This window comes from Lactuca saligna, chromosome 7 (assembly GCF_052625555.1).
Source record: "Lactuca saligna cultivar CGN05327 chromosome 7, ASM5262555v1, whole genome shotgun sequence".
Lineage (NCBI taxonomy): Eukaryota > Viridiplantae > Streptophyta > Magnoliopsida > Asterales > Asteraceae > Lactuca > Lactuca saligna.
In genome coordinates, this window is record NC_136423.1 from 145647076 (window position 1) to 145665912 (window position 18837).

An 18837-nucleotide genomic window follows, 5' to 3' on the forward strand; every position below is an offset into this window, starting at 1 on the left:
TATAATTTAGTCATTTCATGATTTTTTTTTTATTTTTAATATGACATGTTTCCTAAAACATACTAATGATTGAATTGAAAATAATCATTCTCCATCGAAAAGAAATTAATTGTCGAAACAAACTATTTGTCGTCCGCTGCTTTGCGCGGATAAATGGCTAGTGTGTGTGTGTCTATATATATATATATATATATATATATATATATATATATATATATATATATATATATATATATATATATATATATATATATATATATATATATATATATATATATATATATTCAATCAAATCTTAAAAACCGACAACTATTTGCAATTTGACAATTTTACCGGTTAAGTTGACCACCAAGAGAATATGAAATTTTTTTCACATCTATGATCAAAATATAATGAACTTTTTAAGATAAATCATTTTTGATTATTGTTATGTTAGTATATTTTTTTCTGTTTATCATAATGTATTATATTATATTAATCTTATGGTATATTTTTTTTAGAGAATATTTATTATGAAATAGGTTTTTCTTCTTAAAATTAATGGATTTCATAATATTTTGTCTAATAGATTGTATTATCTTATATTATACTTATGGTATTTTCTTTCTTGTATATATGTTTTGTATATATGTTGTAAACAAAAAGTCTTCATCGACCATTGTTCTCAACCTTTCGTTCGAAGATTGGCGTTAGACCAAATCCTACAAGTCACTTGAAGGAGGGAGTATTAATGATAATTGATAATAACAAAATTTATGAAGATTATGAAGTTCCTCTCAAAGAATAGATTTATTCGTTTTCCTAGTTTGTCATTCTTGTATTTATGATATGTAATCTTTTATATATATGTGTGTACATAATTAAATACAAAGTCTCTCGCCTTCATTTAAGGTGCATATAATTATCGTCATAGCGATATTCTTGTATTTATGGTATGTAATCTTTGTATATATATATATATGTATACATAATTAAATACAAAGTCTCACGCCTTCATTTATCGTCATACAAATGTATGTTTCATGTTTTAAAGTATTTATTGTTAACAAAACATTGAACTAATAGACGGAAATATATTTTTTATGTTCTAAAATGCTTTTGATAGAATCATACATTATTCAACCCCTATATAGGATCTCATGATCACGATTTTGTAAAGTGGAAAAACAATTATATATAGAAAAATATATATCATAAGATTAATGTAAGATAATACATCGGTTAGATAGATATATTATAAAAACGGTTAATTCTTAGAAGAAAAAAAAACTATTTTCATAGACAAAAAAAATACCATAAGAGTACTATAATATAATACAATTTTATTTAACACCCTTATATTCTGATCATATATGCAGAAAATTCCTCATATTCTGTTGGTGATCGGCTTACCGGACAAAAGGCTCAAATTTCAAAGAGTAATTAACATGAATGGTCCCTATGGTTTGGGATAATTTGTATGTTTGATTCCTAACTTATTTTTTTAACTCGGAAGGTTCTTACTGTTTGTTTTTGTTGCATGTTTGGTCCTTGTCTTACCTAAAAAGACTATTTTGCCATTTATTTTTAATTTATTTAAATAAAATAGACTATATAAGATAAAACAAGGTGAGGTGGAAGTGGAGTTGGGGTGTGTTTATTTAAATAAATTAAAAAATTAAGGGTAAAATAGTCTTTTTAGGTAAGACAATGACCAAGCATGCAACAAAAACAAACAGTAAGGATCTTCCGAGTTAAAAAAACTAAGTAAACATGCAAATTATCCCAAACCATAGGACCATTCATGTAAATTACTCAATTTCAAATAATTGTTAGCTTTGAGAGTTAATTAAATTATATATATATATATATATATATATATATATATATATATATATATATATATATATATATATATATATATATATATATATATATATATATATATATATATATAAAAGGAATAAATTAATTATAAAACTAAATATAAGGATTTTTTTTTTAAGATTCCCAAAGATATAATCAAATAGTTTGATCAAACTTTTGATTTATATTTTCAAACCTTATTAGGTCTTATTTAGAAAAAAAAGGGGTTCAAAAATCAAAATATTTAGGGTTTTTTTTAGAAATATCCCTGTGTATATTAAGTTTTCTTTGTAAAATTAATAATGAAATAGGTATTATTTGTTGGATCAAAAAGTTTATTAAAGTTTTTATTTTTTTTTTATAATGATTATCTTAAACGAAAGTTTACAAAGTTGTAGAAGAAAACCCTAAATATTTTGAAGTCTTATTTAATATGTTAAAAGCCCGATTTTGTATTACATACATGATACATCCATATAGGCAAGGTTACAAAAAATTTTATTGAGCCAATGACACAATATAACAATTTAAAAGCCCGATTTTGTCACATATGTCCATTCCATCTAAACATAGTCCAATCAACATACCTCTTGTTACAACTTACACATTTGACCTTACCCATCCCTTATACCATTTTCACTCAATTTTTATGCCTATTTCTATCTAAACACCATACAACCGTATAAGCCGTCCACACCATACAAACTACAAACTGCAAAATATAACGCAATTTTAAATATTCACAATGCAGTTTGTGGTTTGTAATATTGTTAAACTGCAATATACAATATAGTTTGCAGTTTTACATTACAAAACAACGGTTCAAACTACATTGCGTTACAAAATATATTAATATCAGTTATTTCAAACTATGAACAATTATCTTAAATCTATGTACGTAACAAAAAGCACTAAGCACTAAATATTATTTTGACTTGTTAACTAGAACTCCCCCACCTCTTTTGGTAAAACAAACCTTTTTTTTTACACCAGTCATGAGTGTAACGGTGTAAGCTCTAAAGCATAATTTAATATTAAACATTTTCGTATTTATTTGAGACTAAAATATATTTTAATTTTTTTAAAGTGTAGCTTATTTCACATGTAAGCAACGTGTTGCAAAATTCATATCAACTTGCTTAAATCGGAGACACCATCATTGTTTACTAGTATATTTACTAAGTGTTTGCATATGTATATTGTCTTCTAGATTATTTAATTACATTCCATTTTAGCATGAGTTTAACAAAAACCTATTAACTATAACCAGATAATTTATGAATAATAATCAATTTCATTATTATGACAAAAATATTAACAAAAAGATTTTCATTTACTACTTTTTTTTTAATATTTGTGTTGTTCTTTAAAAAAACAATTCTACTCTAATAAATGAATTTTTTTTGTCACATCTCACATTCTTATTGATTTGGTCACATGTCATTTTATGGTTATTTTTAATTAAGTTTTTTTCACATGATATTTTATGGTTGTTTCCATTTTATCAAATTCCACATAATATTTAAATTTAATAATTGTAATAAATGTAATGATAAATTTATATCAAATTCATTAATTAACTCTCTTTATAATTTCAAATTTTATTAAAACTTCATTAGTTTTTTTTGTTTATTTATCTAAATTATTTTTTTAAATTAAAAAAAAAACACTTTAATTTTAGTAATTCGATATTTTTTTTTTAATTTTTTCTTAAAAATTAAAATTTCTCAAATGTTTAGAATTTCATAGTGACAAGCATGATACAAGACATATTTGTGGCATCTGTCTCATGTACCCTATACTTAACAACCTCTTCAGGAGTAGCGGTGACTTCATCAATCTCCTTGAGCTTTTTGTCGAGGACATATTCAATGTCCTCGTAGCGAGTGATCATCCTAATGTTTTGAATCCAATCATTGAAGTTTGAACTATCAAAGATGACCCTTCCCTACAAGTTCATGAGGGAGAAAGAGTCCGAAGGGTTTGAGCCAGAAGCAGTGTTGGAAGACATCTGAAAAGAAAGACAAAATTTGGATTAGATAAGAATCCTTAATATAATACCCAAATGAAATATTAAGACTATGACCCAACACAATATTTTACAATTCGAAAGAGAAATGTTGTAATCCAATTTCAAAATATTTGAATGTAAGTAAATGACGATTTACCAATTTCCACCATGAAAAACGAAATTGATTATAAAGTTTTAAATGAATTGAAATTCCTAGGTTCTTTTGAGATTCATTGAACTTTTCAATGGCATGTTTAAATCTCGATTATGCCATTCACGTTTGTGATTGGGATATCGATGATCACAAACAATATGTGAATAACCATGCAAATATACTTAGTACTCTCGATGTCATTTACAACCTAATCAATGTGTCGGTTAACCACACACGCTCCATTGATCTATGACAAACATCAAACTACTCTTTTCCACCCTTATTAGTCTAAGTTAATGTGTCAGTTAACCACACACGCTCCATTAACGACTTGGCAAGGTGTAAAGTGCAATTTCAAGGAATAACATCATTTTCACATTTTTCCTATAGTAACTAAGATTGGGATTTTAACAAAACATTTAATTACTTTATAATTATCATTATACTTTGAATGAGAAATAATGTCCTATCATACCCGTTCAGCTAACGACCCTCCACCAATCAAGGAAGCGGTGGGTGAGAGTGGACACCCATTAAAGCACCATTTTATAGGCAGTATCCTTATACCCCCTTATAGACCGGCTTCGTGAATGAGACCTACTAACGGTAAGACTGACTTGTCTTATACATACATACATACATATATATATATATATATATATATATATATATATATATATATATATAATATTATTAAACTCATAATATTATAACAGAAAACAAACCTGACAATGATACCACTAATGGGTTTTGAGCACTATATATCTCATAGTGCGCATACAACCCTAATGTTTTGGATCTAATTTTTCTCTTGTTATACATGCAATAAACAATTTTCCATAGCATGAAGCCTAAACTAGCATACAACTTGATATATGAATCATAAAAACTAGTTAGAAGATTACCTTTTGTTGTAGCTTGTTGTAATTGGCCATTAAGAACTTAACACCTCAACTGTGATGCCTCAAATGGTTTACAAAACACCACAAAAAATTGGAGAACTTGAGAGAGAGGTTAGGCACTCAAAATCGGCTATAGTATCTCTAGGATCACTAGCGTGTCAAATTTTAGTCCAAGGGGTTACATATATATAGTGTAGAATTCCAAGGGTTATATGTAAATCCTAATTCTTACACTTGGGCTTGTAATGGACTAACACTATATGGATACTTACATAAGCTTAGCCCATCACTAATCAATCATGGATTATTAGCCCAACTTATATATATCATTTATTTACACAATCAACCCTTGTAGATTTAATTAGTCTCTTTTGATCACTATATTAATTCCAAATTAATACTTGATCAACACTAATTAAATAATGTGATTTCTCAATTAATATATTATATTTATAATATATTAATTAATAATAAATAACCTCTTTCTCAAATATCCATCCTATCATATTGTTTTCGTGAGTGCAACCCAAAATGGATCATGCTACCCTTAGGTAAAATACATACAAATTATAGTTATGAACTTAGACGCCTAATCCAACATTACTAACTTTCGTTACTTGTCTCATAGTGGTTAAAAGGTTACTATTTACATTCAACATTCACATGCCTTCGCATTCAATTTTCCTCTGGCTCATTCAGTGTCGGTCTTGTGTATGGAGTTAGTCTTTCGATGGGAAGTACATGTCTTTGGTGAGCACTTATATTTGGGACATTTCTTTAGAGATCAGAAAACATTGGTTCGTGTGCGGAGTATTTGTTATCTCTAACAAATAACCAGTGTATGTAATATGTTTTTCTTATTTTTTGTCCATTTGCTTATAAAATTCAAAAATCCAAAAAGATTTTTCTTATTTTTGTATTTTGGTTTACAAAATTCAAAAATCCAAAAAGATTTTCTTATTTGTTTTGTTTTTTCTTTATTAAATTTAAAAATCCAAAAAGATTTTTTGTTTTGTTTGTTTTTACATTTACAAAATAAAAAATTCATAAATATTTTTGTGTTGTTTGAATTTTCATTTTCAGAAAAATTGAAAAACACATAAAAAGTTTTCCTTATTTTTTGGAAGCTCATTGTAACAATATGTGGTTCTTTCGCATGCCAAATGAGCAAATTCAAAGAGAACAAGTATGATACGAAAATTTGGTCCTAGTTAGGTGTCCATAGAAATATGTTGCAACATGTTGTCTACAAGTCTCACAGACTCTTTGTGTTTGAAGCCTTAAATGAAATTTTTATCACGAATGTTTCTCTCCAATTGGGTTGTATTCACAATAATTAAAGAGCTACATTTATCTTCTCATGTTGAGTTAAAAGATTTCTGCTAAGTCAGTTTTTTGTAGAGGTACAACGAGTCTTCATATCTAATCTTTTTCATCCAAAATTTCTAACACGATCACACACAATGAAAAATGCCGAAGATATCTCTGGTGGAAACCAACCAGGATATAGGTATGTCACAAGTTTGTGTTCATGATCCTAAATCATTTTTCCATGATGAAGTTGAAACCCAACAAATCTCAACTTAATGAATTGACAGTGAACATTTTATGTTCACGATTATCATGAAATATTTGTTTCAATGTACCACTTTTGATGTTCAAAATCTCATTTTCATTTCCATTGTGCGATGTTAATGAAATGTACTCATCCCAAGTTATTTTTACCCAATAGATATAGTTTTAAAATTTTCATGAAATGAGATTTCTGTTTGAACATCTTTCTCTAATGTTCGTTACTTCAAACTTTATCAAAGCTTACTTGTTCTTGACTATAGTGGTCATTTATGTATTTTTGCACAACTTTTTACACTTATGCAAAAGAGGCCCTGTGATATTCCTAAATGAATTTTTGATTGTAATTCACGGGAAACCACACAAGCAGTTTGTCATCTCTCTTGATGTTGCATGAAGCGTTTTCTAGGGATCTATCTGCTTTTATATCAAAGATTCTTTGATATCACAATGCCAATTTTTTTTTATTTTGCTTATATTTTTTTCTTTGGCACACTTATGAACTGAAATCCGTGAGGTTTTGAGTATTACCAACTCGAAAATTAGATTATGCAAAGTATGGCAAATGATTTCGCTTATCCTTTGCATAAATGAATAAGCCCAGCCTCCATAATGAAGGATAGTTCTATAGTTGTATCAAAAGTCATGGAGGTTCATTTTTGATTGGGGGATGAGAAATATATGTTGGATGGGATGGTTATTGATTTTCACGAGGCTCGAGGCAAAAAGTAATGATCACTTTTCTACGTGGTAGTTTTCTATGGTGACGGTCAAGTAACCAATATTCCATGTGGTGTTATATCAATGGGAAACAAATTAAATTAAATTTCATGCCAGTTATTTAAGGAAACTTATCATTCTAATTCCAATTTTATGCTCCCAGAATTCTCTCGAGAACCCTAACTGTTCATTGTAAATTTTCTCTTAACAATTCTCTCAATCTAGTCAAATGGATGTTGAGAAAAACATTGCTGATAAATTTAATACTAATGATGAAGAGGTTTCATAACCAATGATGAAGATTCAACACAACAATCACTGGCTTAATCCTTCGCTTGATGTATACCCTGAAGAACTACGAATAATAGTATTTGTTCTGAACAACTTTGTTCTTAATCATGCTTTACCATCTTCATTTGCAATTCCAATGCAATGGCTATCTTTAGCTGCTTCTACTACTGTTTACAACAAGACCATGAGATTTGTTACGTTTGAATTGATGTCCAACAAGATAAAGAAACTTACCAATAACCAATTTGCCTAAATTCTGAAGTTACATTCTATAGGTACGTTTTATAATGTTACCACTGAACAAGTCATTCATATGTTACGTGACAGGAGTCATCAACCCACTTTATCAATTATCAGTCACTTCAAGAAGTCAAGTTTTCCTTGTATTTGGAGTTTTTTCTTTGACATTATTTTAAGGTGGTTAACAGGACGAAGTTCAGGGTTGGATAAGGCAAAGCTTGAAGTTTATTTTATTGTGGCTAGGTTGTATTAAAAATTAGATATTGATTATGCATCCTTGTTATGGGAAAAATTTGGAAATTCGATTTCTCATTCCAAACTAGCAACTAGAGTTTCGAGTGCTAGGTTTTGGGGATTGATTTTAAGGGAAGTGCACACTCAAGAAAATGTTATTTTTCCTACTAATGTTGATATTGTTGAGTTTCCCTCAATGACAGTTCCAAAAGTCATGGTGGATGATGTTACGATATTCTCAATGGTTGCTTGAATTTCTGATTCGATGCTCAAGTTAGTCAATCTTATGCATCAATTTTTGAATCAATATCAAACTTCAACATACTCTACTTAAATTGGAATTCTTCCACTAAAGGCTACATCTAAAGGTGCTAAAGCTTCATCGAAAGCATTTATGGGTCAAAAGAAAAAGAAACAAAAAGAGAAGTTAAAAGAAGTAGAAGAAGAATTGGTTTAAGAAACTGTACCCACAAAGACTGGAAAGGGGATACTCAAAAGAAAAAAGAAACATGTTAAGAAACCATCTAATTCTGAACCTACAAAACCCACAGAAGAGCCCATATTTGAAACTGTTGAGCTAATAGTTGAGAAAGTTTCTACATATATTCCTACTCATCTTGTAGAAACACTTACAAAAGTAGGCAAACCTTCTACAAAAAAGGGTGTTTCAAAGAGGGTTAAGAAACTACAGTTTAGACGGAGAGGAGCTATGATTAGAGAGCTTTCATCTCTTAGTTCTCCTACATCAAGAAAGAGGAATGCATTAGAAGTGGTTCAAAAATTAAAGAAGTGATAGCCAACTCCTATTGAGGATAAAATAGACGATGTTATTATGGAATCAGAACATGCCAGTAATGGAATAGATACCAAAATGGGAAGTTCATTTCATGTGTCACCATAAAAGGATACCTCTGTCAAATAGAATATTAAGGAGACAAATATTGTTGATGTCAATGAAAACGTATCTAATATGGATGTAAACATCGATCCTTGTGCACAACAGAACACAACAATCAATAAGCTGATGAAAGTCATACCACCTAGGGTTTCAAATACTGAGTCCATTATGAAGGAGGTTGGAAGTCCACAATCACTGTGAACTTATTTGATAAGGACAAAAATGTCAATATGAGTGATGGGATGCACACTGTTGAAACAATAACAACAACAACAATAGAAACAATAACAATAGTTACCACAACAATTGAAACAATTGCTATTACACCACCTCAACAAACTTCTCCACCACCTACGTCAGTTACTCCCCCTTCATCTACTACAAAATTTTTTCAAACTTTTTTTGGGAATGGATTGGCTTAGTGCCAATGATGCCGCAATTTTATGCAAGAAGAAGATAGTTAAAGTAAACCCGCCTGGAAAAGATTCGTTTATGGTGTATGGGGACAAACGTCGAGTGAATTCTGGAATCATTTCCCTAATGAAAGCAAGAAAGTGTTTGACCAAGGGATGTACATCATATTTAGCATTCGTGATTGATGCTAAGAAGGAAAAAAAAAGGTGATGCAGAGTATTCCAGTGGTGTGTGATTATCCGGAAGTATTTCCCGAAGATCTTCCTGGATTACCACCGGATAGACAAGTGGAGTTCAGAATTGACTTGTTACCAGGAACAATGCCAATTGCAAAAGCACCTTATCGATTAGCACCGACGGAGATGAAGGAATTGATGATGCAACTTCAGGAGTTATTGCACAAAGGTTTCATTAGACCTAGTTCATCACCCTGGGGAGCTCCGGTGTTATTCGTGAAGAAGAAGGATGGAAGTATGAGAATGTGCATTGATTACAGAGAGCTGAACAAGGCAACCATAAAGAATAGATATCCGTTGCCAAGGATTGATGACCTGTTTGATCAATTCCAAGGTTCGAGCTATTTCTCGAAGATCGATCTAAGGTCAGGATATCATCAGCTCAAAGTAAGAGAGCAAGATATCGAGAAGACCGCATTCAGAACTAGATATGGACACTACGAGTTTTTGGTTATGTCGTTTGGACTAACCAATGCTCCAGCAGCATTCATGGATTTAATGAACAAAGTTTGTAATCCGTTCCTTGATAAATATGTGATAGTGTTCATAGATGACATTCTGATTTACTTGAAAAGCCATGAGGAACATGGCAGACACTTAGAAGAAGTGTTAGAAGTCTTGAAAAAGGAGAAGTTGTATGATAAGTTCTCCAAATGTTATTTTTGGATTCGTGAAGTCCAATTCTTGGGTCACGTGGCCAACCAAGAAGGGATAATGGTTGATCCAGCAAATATTGAAGCTGTAATGAAGTGGGAACAACCAAAAAGTCCCACGAAGATCCGAAGCTTTTTAGGATTAGCCGGATATTACCGAAGATTTATCCAAGGCTTTTCTTCGATCGCTAGTCCATTAACAGCTTTGACCCACAAAGGAGCTATTTATGCCTGGAGTGATAAGCATAAAGAAGCATTCGAGAAGCTAAAGAAGAAACTATGCGAGGCACCGATACTTTCTCTACCCGATGGAGTTGAAGACTTCGCTGTTTATAGCGATGCGTCTGGGGTTGGATTGGGTTGCGTTTTGACCCAAAGGGATAAGGTGATCGCATATGCGTCTCGACAGCTGAAAGAGCATGAAAAGAACTACCCGACTCATGATTTGGAGTTGGCAGCAGTAGTTTTCGCTCTGAAAATATGGAGGCATTACCTCTATGGCACGAAGTGCAAACTTTTCACTGATCATAAGAGTCTCCAATATCTCTTTAGTAAGAAGGAATTGAATATGAGGCAACGATGCTGGCTGGAATTACTCAAGGACTACGACTGTGAGATACTTTACCATGCCGATAAAGCTAATGTAGTTGTTGATGCTCTCAGTCGGAAAGTCAATCTTGAAAGGAAAAGGCCAAGAGCGTTGAGAATTGAAGTTGTCTCGACTATTGTGGAAAGTATAAAGAAAGCTCAAGAGGAAGCTTCTGAAAAGAATTACCGGAAGGAGGAACGTTTGGGCAAAACGTTGGTGTTCGGTGTAAACAGTCATGGACTGAAGGTGTTCCAGGATCGGATTTGGATACCTAAGATAGGAGGAGTCAGAGATCTTCTGATGGAAGAAGCTCACAAGACCATGTACTCGATTCACCCCGGTAGCACTAAAATATATAGGGACCTAAAACCCTACTACTGGTGGCCGACAATGAAGCTTGATGTTGCAAAGTATGTGGCCGAGTGTGTGACTTGTGCGAGAGTCAAGACACAACATCAGAAACCGTATGGGAGTTTAGAACCTTTACCTGTACCTATGGGTAAGTGGGAAGACATTGCTATGGATTTTGTCACTAAACTGCCCAGAACAAAGAATGGTCACGACATGATTTGGGTGGTCATCGATCAATTCACTAAGAGTGCGCATTTCATAGCAGCCAGGGAGAAATGGTCTATCGAAAAGTTTGCGAATTCTTATGTGAAGGAAATTGTAAGACTTCACGGTGTTCCGCTAACAATTGTGTCGGATCGTGATAGTCGTTTCACCTCAAGGTTTTGGAAAAGTCTACAAGAGGAAATGGGTACCAAGTTATGTTTAAGTACAGCTTACCATCCGCAGACTGATGGTCAGAGTGAACGAACGATACAAACACTTGAAGATATGCTAAGAGCATGTACCTTGGAATTCCTAGGTAATTGGGATGAACATTTACCACTGGTAGAATTTTCCTATAATAATAGGTTTCACTCGAGCATTAAGATGGCACCTTACCAGGCTTTGTATGGACAAAAGTGTCGTACGCCGTCTTGTTGGCTTGAGGTTGGGGAAAAGCAGTTTATGGGACCGGAGATGGTTCATCAAACTACTGAAAAGTTGAAAATAATTAGGGAAAGAATGTTAGCGGCTCAGGATCGTCAAAAGAGCTATGCTGACAAAAAAAGAAGACCGATGAATTTTGAAGTTGGGGATTCGGTTTTGCTTAAAGTCTGGCCGTGGAAGGGACTTATAAGATTTGGTAAAAGGGGAAAATTGAGTCCAAGGTTTATTGGACCGTTTAAAGTTCTTCAGAGGATTGGGAACCAAGCTTACAAGCTCGAACTACCAGAAGAACTGAATGGAATTCATAACACTTTTCATGTGTGTTATTTACGAAAGTTCACGGGGGAAGTTCCCGACATGATTCCACTTTCGGAGTTGAGAATCGATGAGAACAAAAGGTTGATTGAAGAACCAGAGGCAATTGTTGACCGAAAGACTAAGAAGTTGCGACGCAAGATGGTCGAGTTAGTGCTTGTCCGATGGAAACACACAAATGGGCCGAATCTCACCTGGGAGACGGAGAGTGACATGATGGGTCGCTATCCGCATTTGTTTGTTGAGATGTGATTCCGGGGACGGAATCATCCTAAGGTGGGGAGAATTGTAACGCCTGTGTTTCTGGGCTTGCCATTTTAGCAATGTAATAGTCTAGGTTAACCTTTGTAACCCGTTTTAAAATAATAGAAGTGCATTATTTGAGTATTATGTGTTTTGTGCTTAATTGCTTAATTATGTGGTTTGATTAATTAAGAATAAAAATAAGCATCAAAATTTAAGTGTATACTAAACTTGATATCTTTAGGTAATGTTGTAGTAGTTGAAACAAGGTTTCTGAAGATATAAAGAATGCCGAAATCCGAGTTATAACGAAGAAGTTATGAGCTGTCGAAGTTTCGCGACAAAACCGACAATGCTAAATGACGTAAAAAGTGAAATTTACGTTAGAGCGATAGTTAGCCTTAGTGATCTAAACGAGAATCGAAGATCTCGTTGTTAGTATCAAAGCGATAAAAAGTTAGGCGAGAACGGACGTCAAACGAAGAAGTTATGAATTTATAACGAAATTTTCTATACCTGCCTATTAAAAATAAATAATAAAAATAAATTCAAAAATAGCCAACAGAGTCTAAACGAAAGTTGTAGAGCGTAGTCTCACCTTCGCGTGGATATAAAGAACGTCGAAAACGGAGTTCGTATGAGGAAGATATGAATTTTCGTAGTTTATTAAATAATTAATAATTAAAATTAATTATTAAACCTCGGTATTATCCGGAGGCGAGTCACCGGACTCATCCGGAGTACACCCCGAGTACTCGTGTACGCCCCGCGAACGCCGAGAGTGTCGACATTTCGGATGACGCATGCAGTGACGATTTCGGACGCCCGCACGCCCCGCGTAAATGAGGCTCCCAGCCTCCTATAAATAGGATGCGAGGGCAGCCGGATTCTTTGCTATTTTTCTCCATTCTCTCTCCCGTTTTGCCTCGATTTGCGTGCCAGAAGTACCCCGAAGCCCCGGTAATATTCCCGAGTCCCGAAGCAAGTCCCGAGATCCCAAAGATCCCAAGAATTGCGGTTTCCGAGCCGAAGCTCTGCCCGCGAGAGGTTCGATTTTTGTAGAGATCTTCCAGATCTGTTGAGGATTACTACTTTTGCAAGTCGTAGTACTGTCCAATCATCTTCTGATCAAGTGAGTGTATACTACCTTTCATAAACACAATAATAATACACGTATGATTTGAGTGTATTAAGTATATTGTTGTTTATATGTGTGAGTGTGTTGTTACTTTCTCCTAACGTATAATTATGAACTATTTTATACGAGATACGTGTTATGTGTATATTTTGTTGTTATGTGTGTGAATGTATATTCACTTTCTTCTATCTTATAGATCTGATTATTTCTATATGAAATACGTGTTATGTGTGTGTGCCTCATCTGTTATATGGAAAATGTATTGGTCAAGCATGCTATACAGGTTTTGAAAATATGTATAAAAATGTATGTTTTTATCTACTAATATGTTGGGTAGAACATGGGTAGATAGCTGGTATGTAATAAACAGATGAGAGGCCTCGTTGTTGTTTTGATCCATTCATCTAGCGGAATTTAGATGACAACCACAGACTTTTCTAGATAGTCCAGTGGAACGCTAGCAGGCTCATAACCTGTAGGTGTTAATGAACTTGGGTGTTCATTCGCTGTATTCCATCCCCCTCATGGTTGCCTTATTTGACTTATATTGCTGAGGAACCCCCGCAACATGTGTTGTCACCCCGATGAAAATATTCTTAGATTAGGTCCCTTGTGTTAGTTATTTTAGGGACATAAAGTGAGAATAACGGGAATGGGTAACTGGGTTATTGTTGGTTGATAATAATTAATTTAATTATTTATTGTGGGTTGAAAACCCTATATGCTCACCAGGCTCGCAAGCCTGACCCACTCAGTTTTATTTGTATTATAGGAAGTGGCGCAAGGGCGTAAGATGGATGAACCATCAAGTTGTTTTGTTTACAAGTCTGTATATGTATATATTTGTTGAATGACTTGTAATGTTATCGTTTATGCTTATTGGTCTGTATCAGAACATGACACCCCGAGTTTTGATTATATAATGAAAATACATTTCTTTTATGAAATGCTTTGGTAAACATTGTTTTATCATGTTTTGTTTTTGGGAACAAATTCCGCAACTCTTTCAAATCAAAAGGATTTACTCTGAAATTATTTTAAAAGCATAAATGAAAATCGGTCTTTTCTGGCCGAGATTTTGGGGATGTCACAGTTGGTATCAGAGCATTAGTTTAAGCGAACTAGGAATTTGTAGGATATCTAGACTTAAACTTAGAATGCTAAGTAGAATTTTGAGATGTGTGTCTGATAAATTTTAGACACGAGCACTAGTTTATTTTAGGAAAGTTGCCTAAAATGATTTTATGTGCTAAATGTTATATGTTGCCATATATGATATTATTTGTTCGGATCTACGGTTTGTTGCCAACCGGATCTGAAGGTTTATGTGTTTAGGATTCTAAGCGTATATGTACGATATTAGAACTAGCATGTAATCGTTCGGAGTAATAAGGTGAAATTATTCGGTGTATAGATCAAAAATGGTGAGAACAAGGAGTGGCGTTGGAAACGCAGATGAACACAGGAATCAACCACAAGTGATTGAGGAAATACCTGTTGTAGCAGCAGTACCAGAACATATCACCATGGATGGAGTGCAAGCCATGATTCGGGCTATGTTAGCCGAACAAAGGGAGGAGATGCGACAAATGTTGCATAATAATAGGGACGAACCTATCATACCTATTGAGGAACCTGAATTGATTCCCGAGCAATCGGAGGAAGGGAACAATAGTCGCATTATGAGTCAAGTTGGGACTCAAGAAGAACGAAGGAACAATCCGGAAAGGAGAAACAACAAGGATGGGCGAATGTACAAGAATTTCTTGGGCGCCAAACCGCCAAGTCTTTCTGGGAGCCCAAAGCCTGTTGAAATAATGGATTGGATCTCCGAAATGGAGATGGTATTTGAAAGTTGCGACTGTAGCAACAAACAGAAGACTGTCTTTGCAGTCAGACAACTGAAGACTAGAGTATTAAGTTGGTGGAAGTTGTTGGCAGATACTATGCCACGAGGAGAATCCCTGAAAATGTCATGGGAAGAGTTCTTGGAACAATTAAGGGTGCAATATTGTTCAGAGATAGATCTGACTGATCTGAACAATGAGTTCCAAAACTTGAAGAAGGGGAGGATGAGCGTAGACGACTATGCTACGGCATTCACTGAGAAAAAGAAATTATTTCCGTACCTAGTGCCAACGGAACTCTCCAAGATTGAGAGGTTTGCTAATGGACTGCCTGCCGACTTTGGTCTGACAGTCAAGATGGAAACTACTCTGAAAACGGTTGTTCGTGCAACTAAGAATATGGAGGCCCAATAGAAGGAAAAGGTCTGGAAAGGATAGAAGTTAGTGAAAAGAGGAAGTTCGATGAAACTTCAGGGTCCAATAAGAGAAACAAGTTCTCGAAGTCTGGTTCGAGGGGAAGTGGAGGCGAAGCGAAGTGGTGCGACAAATGTAAAAAGAAGCATCATGGAAAATGTGAGGTAGTGGCTACATGCTACAAGTGTGGAAAGCCAGGTCACTACGCCAATGAATGTACCCTCGCAAGGAAGGTTTGTTATGGTTGTGGTGAGGAGGGACACATGTCGAGGGACTGCCCGAAGAATAAGGAGGCAGCTAGACCCAACATTCCGCCAAAGCCAAAGGTGAGAGCATTCCAGATGACACTGGAAGCTGCTAAATATGAAGCTGATGTCGCTTCAGGTACCTTTCTCGTAAACACATTGCCTGCCCAAATTTTATTAGATTCTGGAGCCAACTACTCCTTTATATCGCATGAATTTGGTAGAAAACTAGCTCTGCCTGTTGATAGACTAGATAATGCTTTATTAGTCGAAGTTGCTAGTGGCAAGTTTGTACCTGTTAGCCATCGTATGAAAAACATCTTAATCGACCTTAATGGGAATAAGTTTCACGAAGAATTATTACCTATCGAACTTAATGGTTTCGACATCGTGTTGGGAATGGGTTGGCTTAGCGCCAATGATGCCGAAATTTTATGCAAGAAGAAGATAGTTAAAGTAAACCTGCCTGGAAAAGATTCGTTTATGGTGTATGGGGACAAACGCCGAGTGAATTCTGGAATCATTTCCCTAATGAAAACCAAAGAGTCTTTGACCAAGGGATGTACATCATATTTAGCATTCATGATTGATGCTAAGAAGGAAAAGAAGGTGATGCAGAGTATTCCAGTGGTGTGTGATTATCCGGAAGTATTTCCCGAAGATCTTCCTGGATTACCACCGGATAGACAAGTGGAGTTCAGAATTGACTTGTTACCAGGAACAATGCCAATTGCAAAAGCACCTTATCGATTAGCACCGATGGAGATGAAGGAATTGATGATGCAACTTCAGGAGTTATTGCACAAAGGTTTCATTAGACCTAGTTCATCACCCTGGGGAGCTCCGGTGTTATTCGTGAAGAAGAAGGATGGAAGTATGAGAATGTGCATTGATTACAGAGAGCTGAACAAGGCAACCATAAAGAATAGATATCCGTTGCCAAGGATTGATGACCTGTTTGATCAATTCCAAGGTTCGAGCTATTTCTCGAAGATCGATCTAAGGTCAGGATATCATCAGCTCAAAGTAAGAGAGCAAGATATCGAGAAGACCGCATTCAGAACTAGATATGGACACTACGAGTTCTTGGTTATGTCGTTTGGACTAACCAATGCTCCAGCAGCATTCATGGATTTAATGAACAAAGTTTGTAATCCGTTCCTTGATAAATATGTGATAGTGTTCATAGATGACATTCTGATTTACTCGAAAAGCCAGGAGGAACATGGCAGACACTTGCGAGAAGTGTTAGAAGTCTTGAAAAAGGAGAAGCTGTATGCTAAGTTCTCCAAATGTGATTTTTAGATTCGTGAAGTCCAATTCTTGGGTCACATGGTCAACCAAGAAGGGATAATGGTTGATCCAACAAAGATTGAAGCTGTAATGAAGTGGGAACAACCAAAAAGTCCCACGGAGATCCGAAGCTTTTTAGGATTAGCCGGATATTACCGAAGATTTATCCAAGGCTTTTCTTCGATCGCTAGTCCATTACCAGCTTTGACCCACAAAGGAGCTATTTATGCCTGGAGTGATAAGCATAAAGAAGAATTCGAGAAGCTAAAGAAGAAACTATGCGAGGCACCGATACTTTCTCTACCCGATGGAGTTGAAGACTTCGCTGTTTATAGCGATGCGTCTGGGGTTGGATTGGGTTGCGTTTTGACCCAAAGGGATAAGGTGATCGCATATGCGTCTCGACAGCTGAAAGAGCATGAAAAGAACTACCCGACTCATGATTTGGAGTTGGCAGCAGTAGTTTTCGCTATGAAAATATGGGGGCATTACCTCTATGGCACGAAGTGCAAACTTTTCACTGATGATAAGTGTCTCCAATATCTCTTTAGTCAGAAGGAATTGAATATGAGGCAACGACGCTGGCTGGAATTACTCAAGGACTACGACTGTGAGATACTTTACCATCCCGGTAAAGCTAATGTAGTTGCTGATGCTCTCAGTCGGAAAGTCAATCTTGAAAGGAAAAGGCCAAGAGTGTTGAGAATTGAAGTTGTATCGACAATTGTGGAAAGTATAAAGAAAGCTCAAGAGGAAGCTTCTGAAAAGAATGACCGGAAGGAGAAACGTTTGGGCAAAACGTTGGTGTTCGGTGTAAACAGTCATGGACTGAAGGTGTTCCAGGATCGGATTTGGATACGTAAGACAGGAGGAATCAGAGATCTTCTGATGGAAGAATCTCACAAGACCATGTACTCGATTCATCCCGGTAGCACTAAAATGTATAGGGACCTAAAACCCTACTACTGGTGGCCGACGATGAAGCTTGATGTTGCAAAGTATGTGGCTGAGTGTGTGACTTGTGCGAGAGTCAAGACACAACATTAGAAACCGTATGGGATTTTAGAACCTTTACCTGTGCCTATGGGTAAGTGGGAAGACATTGCTATGGATTTTGTCACTAAACTGCCCAGAACAAAGAATGGTCACGACATGATTTGGGTGGTCGTCGATCGATTCACTAAGAGTGCGCATTTCATAACAGCCAGGGAGAAATGGTCTATGGAAAAGCTTACGAATTCTTATGTGAGGGAAATTGTAAGACTTCATGGTGTTCCGCTAACAATTGTGTCGGATTGTGATAGTCGTTTCACCTCAAGGTTTTGGAAAAGTCTACAAGAGGAAATGGGTACCAAGTTATGTTTAAGTACAGCTTACCATCCGCAGACTGATGGTCAGAGTGAAAGAACGATACAAACACTTGAAGATATGCTGAGAGCATGTACCTTGGAATTCCTAGGTAATTGGGATGACCATTTACCACTGGTAGAATTTTCCTATAATAATAGTTTTCACTCGAGCATTAAGATGGCACCTTACCAAGCTTTGTATGGACAAAAGTGTCGTACGCCGTCTTGTTGGTTT